General features: G+C 47.3%; 1 pseudogene; it reads right to left on the reverse strand.

Annotated features, from left to right (window-relative positions):
• On the reverse strand, positions 266-628 carry LOC102173807 (annotated as a pseudogene).

Consider the following 5,765-nt stretch of genomic DNA (forward strand, 5'->3'; position numbering starts at 1 on the left):
GACATGACTGAGCGACTGAACTGACTGACTGAACTGACCGTTGTTACCGAAAGTTCAGCTTCCCTGTATACCAGTGCCAAAGAGAATCTCAGTTTTGGGTGAAATAGATAAGGAGAGCTTTATTACTTCACCAGGCAAAGGGCTTCTGCCGTGAAAAACTAAGTGTCCCAACCCAGGAGAATTTTTTTTAAAGACACCCAAATGTCTTTTAGTGGGAGAGTGGGGCAGTTGAGGCGGGGGTCTTACTGCGCAGCTTGTCCATCGGCTCTGCTTCCTGAGTCCTGTGGCTTCATTACCTCTGGCAGCTCAGGTGGGCTGGAGAAGGGCTCTATTCACACGTCTTCAAATGCCTCATCTTCCCTGAAGGCTAGCCCCACAATCACTGGGGCCTGAGGCAGTGCCATTTGGCTGGTGAAACCACACTCGCCCAGTGTCTTGCTGTCATCCAGAAGGTGGTCATCCTTGTACAGCTGCTGCTCATCCGGTGGACGCTTGAGGATACCCTGGATGAGGCGCTTCAACTCAAACACGGTGCTCGACTCCTTGGCTTCAGTGAAGATGGTGGTCTTGCCGCGCCGGATCAAGAGGGACACGTCCATTGCGGCGGTGGCGGTGGCGCAGCTGCCTGTCCTCCTCGACTGCCAACCCAGGAGGAGTGAATGAAGGGTTTTATAACAGGGACTCCAAGGTGGGTCTCTGACAAGATTAGGGTGTGTGCACCCTTTCTCAGGTGATCTCATCTTGATGAGCTGCTCTGATCTCTTTAATCAAGTGGTTTCTTGATGGCTCCTCCCTTGATTAGCAACTCCCTTGATTCTGCCCTTTGGAACTCAGGAAAGGTCGTGGAGGCTGGAGTCTCACAAGAAATGTTGTAGCATGCAGCTTAGTTAGGTAGGAGCAGAGAAATGGGGCCAGGAGCCAAGCAACAGAAAAGTCACGCATCTTGTAAACAGCGGGAGTCCATGGGCAGATGAGGAAAGCAGGCGCCTTCAGACTGACAGGAAATTGGGTGATGAGGGCCTCAATAGGCGACCAAGAAATGTGAGGAAAGGCAGGAATCCCCTGCATCCGAATGTAACCTTTTCTCATTGTGCTGTCATTATGATAAGATTAGCCTGACAGATAAGAATAGTCATCAGGCATGTATACCATGACATTTCTACTCTAAGCTAAATAGAAATAAAATCCCTGCTTCCCTCAGTAAAATGGAGCTGGGATGAGAAAATCAGGAAGGTCAATGCCCAAACTCCTCATTCCCCAGGGAATATTCAGCCCCCTCATTCTTACCCTCCTCAAAACCAATTTGCCAAAGAAACTCTGGTTGGCAGCTCCTCACCTGCCTACCCGCTCTCCCTTTGAGAATGTATCCTTGCTGGTTGGCAGCTCCTCACCTGCCTACCCACTCTCCCTTTGAGAATGTATCCTTGCTTAAATGAACTTTTGCTTTACTTTCTAGACAAGTCTAGAAATGTTGCCCAAGTTGTCTGTGGGAAGATGGAAAAGCTAACTTTAATCTACTCAGAATAACAAAGAAGAATGGTTTACTTGTTTAAAGAGTAGACTTGGGGACTTCCTTAGTGGTCCAGCAGCTAAAACTCCAAGCACCCAATGCAGGGGGCCAGGGTTTGATCCCTGGTCAGGGAACTAGATCCCACATGCCACAGCTAAAGAACCTGCAAACTGCAATGAAGACCAGGCATAGCCAAATGCATAAATAAATACTGAAGCGCTGTGGCTTAGCTGGTTAAGAATCCAGCTGCAATCTGGGAGACCTGGGTTTGATCCCTGGATTGGGAAGATCCCCTGGAAAATAGAAAGGCTACCCACTTCAGTATTCTGGCCTGGAGAATTCCATGGACTGTATATAGTCCATAGCGTTGCAAAGAGTCAGACACAACTGAGTGACTTTCACCCACTCACTCACCTACTTTCTTAACCTCTGAGCTTCATCTCTGAATTCTTTTGAGATGAAGAAAGATCCTGGAATTCACTGACAACAGAAATGGGACAAAGGGGCCTCTGTGCCCGGGAGATGCACAGGGCCACACTCAGGTTCACCACTGGTGCAGCGCTAGGTGACTTCTGTGCCATCCAGTTACCCATGGCTGTGTAAGACTCCAGCAAGCTGGGTCTCAGCCCTGGTGCTCTACCTCAGCCTAGGGAGGTGATGGATATAACTTATCTAAGCAGATCCTATATTCTTTAGAGCTCACTTTATTTTTCAGCTAGTAGCCAATCTCTCTTTACTGAAATCCCCTGTTACAGTTGATAAAAATCTATATATTAAAGTTTAGCTGTTCCAGCTGCTCTGTGGCTGCTGGAGTGGGTTGCCATTTCCTTCTCCAATGCATGAAAGTGAAAAGTGAAAGTGAAGTCGCTCAGTCGTGTCCGACTCTTCGCGACCCCATGGACTGCAGCCTACCAGGCTCCTCTGCCCATGGGATTTCCCAGGCAGGAGTACTGGAGTGGGGTGCCATCGCCTTCTCCGGCTCTGTGGCTTCCATCTCCTAATTTGACCCTGAGTGATAAGTGTTCCCGACCAACATAACAAGGATGAAAGACACCCAGCCTCTCAGCGTTATACAGTGTAGTGTGCTAAACCATAGCGGGACAGAGTATGAGAACAGTGGGTAAGAAGGTGCCTGCATGTCCATGATGATGAAGAGGGGATCAGGGCACTCTTGAGTTCATCATCAGTAACACCTCCTCTTGTCTTTCTTCCCATGTCACTAAATCTCTGAGTGGCATCAGTTCTCTCACAAGTCTGATCCATGCTCTCCAGCCCACTGCTGCTTCGCATGCCGGGTCATCATCATCTCTGGCTGGTTTACCGTGAAAGTGAAGTCGCTCAGTCGTATCCGACTCTTCACGACCCCATGGACTATATCCTACCAGGTTCCTCTGTCCATGGAATTTTCCAGGCAAGAGTACTGGAGTGGGTTGCCATTTCCTTCTCCAGGGGATCTTCCTGACGTAGGGATTGAACCCGGTTCTCCCGCACTACAGGCAGACGCTTTACCCTCTGAGCCAGCAGGGAAGCCACCGTGAGGGCCCTCTAAATATCCTCTTTGCATCCCCCCCTTGCTTGCTTCAGCCTGTTCTTCACAATGAGGCCAGAGGAATTCTCTTTTTTTTCAGAGGAATTCTTCTAAAAGACAAATTTGAGTCCTTGATTAAAAACTCTTGGGACTTCCCTGGTGGTCCAGTGGCTAAGACTCCGAGTTCCCAATGCAAGTGGCCCAGATTTGATCCCTGATCAGGGACTAGATCCCACATGCTGCTACTTAAGAGTTCACATGCTACATCTAAAGATTCCACATGCCGCAACTTAAAAAAAAAAAAGATTCCACTTGCTGCAACTGAAGATTCATGACACAAGTTAGAATGAAGATCCCACATGCAGCAGCTAAGACCCGTGGAGCCAGATAAATAAATAACTTAGAAAAAAACAACTGTTGTTGGCTGCCCATTGCCCTTAGGTTAGCATCTGACTCATTTGTCCACAAGGTTTGGAAAGATCCTGCCCCTCCTCACCATTCCAGTTTTATCATGTGACACCCTTCCCTACATCCTTTCTCTCCAGCCACGTGGAATGTCAGTTTCTTTGGGGACCTTTATAAGTACTGTTTCCTCTTCCAGGAAAGCCTCTCCCTAACATCACCCTCACCCTTTCACTCTCATCATTGCTTCCTTAGCTCATCCTTAACCTCAGCTAAGATACCGGCTCCTCTGAGAAGCCTTGCCAAGCCCATCTCTCTCTGATCCAGCTAGGTGCCTCTTGTGTATAGTTCAAGCGAACCCTGTACTTCTCTCGTTATACTTATCACAGGTTGGTAACTGTTAACATGTCTCCTCACGACTGTGACGTGAAATTCATACTTTATGGCAAGAAAGGAAAATTTTAAACATAAAAACGTTCCCCTGCCTTCTCTCTGCCCTCTACTGTGCCTTGTGTATCTGCATTATGTATTGACCAAACCATCCCTTAGGCAGACATACCTGCTCAGGCATAAAGAGCAGCGTTCTCCCAACACCAACACAACAGCTCCTTAAAATATGACATTCCTTCCTGATTTTGTAAGGCGTTATGATGACCCATCAGGATCAGATCAGGATTGTGTCAACTGTTGATAGTACATCATTTAACGCATAGCCCTCTGCCCCCAAAAACTTATTTAATTGGGCTTTGACTTTTAATGGGCAGAACAGTTCTCAGAGTTTTCTGAGAAGCCATTCCTGGGTTATAATCCTCAATACAACTTGGATAAAAAGTTTCATTTCTTTTGTAGATGTTTGTATGTGTTCAGTTACTTTGTTGTGTCTGCCCTTTGCAGCCCCACGGACTGTAGCCTGCCAGGCTTCTCTGCCCTGGGAAAATTCTAGGCAAGAATACTAGAGTGGGGTACCATTTCCTCCTCCAGGGAATATTCCTGACCCAGTGATCAAACCCACATCTCTTGCATCTCCTGTATCGGCAGGCAGAGCTTTACCACTAGAACTGATTAGTATTTCATTGACATCTAAGCTCCATGAGAACAGAAACTCTTGTTCACCCTTTTTGCCTCAGGATCTATTTATAGTGCCTGATACATATTAGGGGCTCAGTAAATGTTGGGGGGACAAAAAGAATGAATAAGCAAAGGTGACAGGGAGAGTATGTGAAAGTATGTCATGTAATCAGAGTGTAGGGGTATCTTGTTCCCAAGCCCAAGCTTATTCTGCTCACCACATGACACGCCAATTAACTGAGAGAAAGTGTTGAAGCAAGGAATATGACTTTATTAGAAAAGATGGCTGACCAAGAAGACAGCAGGCTACCATCTCAAAATAACCATCTTATCGAGGTCTGGATGCCAGGTTCTTTTATGAGCTGGGAGGTGAGGAGTTAAAGTGAAAAAGACCATTAACCTTACAAATATCTCCTGGAACAACTAGCCTCGGGAAGGGGATGTGTCGATTTCTTCCTTCCTGTAGCCATCTACAGGTGGACAGGTGAGCAGGGCGAGCTTGGACTCTGTAACACTTTTAGTGAACAAAAGCAATGGGAAGCAAGGGTTAAGGTAAAAGAAACAGATCCAACATGGAGTCAGTTCTTCCCTGTAACAATTGGTAGGAGTGGCTGGATCTGAAGGGCCCTGTAATTAATACTAAGCAATTGGTACTGCTGCCGCTGCCGCTGCTGCTAAGTCGCTTCAGTCGTGTCCAACTCTGTGCGACCCCATAGACGGCAGCCCACCAGGCTCCCCCGTCCCTGGGATTCTCCAGGCAAGAACACTGTAGTGGGTTGCCATTTCCTTCTCCAATGCATGAAAGTGAAAAGTGAAAGTGAAGTCGCTCAGTCGTGTCCGACTCTTAGTGACCCAATGGACTTCAGCCTACCAGGCTTCTCCATCCATGGGATTTTCCAGGCAAGAGTAGTGGAGTGGGGTGCCATCGCCTTCTCCGAATTGGAACTATAAAATGTAAATAAAACACCTCACACTGGCTGCTGGTGATTGAAATGGGCTTCCTGTTCATATGTCTGGTTTGATTAGCAGTTTTAAGAACCTTTGAATGTGAATGACATTCAGTTTGTCACAGTTCCCACTGGTCCCCACATTAGGGCCTCCTTTCATCACTGAAGCTGGCTGCCAGCCCCACTGAGATCTGGGTCTGCTATCCCTGCAGATGTGTGAGAGGTAATTTAAGGAGGGAAAGAATATAAGAAGAGGATTTAAGATAGGACTCCAAGAAAGATCTGAACTAGAAGGGAAGGGTGCAGGGCA

Source organism: Capra hircus, chromosome 25 (assembly GCF_001704415.2).
Source record: "Capra hircus breed San Clemente chromosome 25, ASM170441v1, whole genome shotgun sequence".
Lineage (NCBI taxonomy): Eukaryota > Metazoa > Chordata > Mammalia > Artiodactyla > Bovidae > Capra > Capra hircus.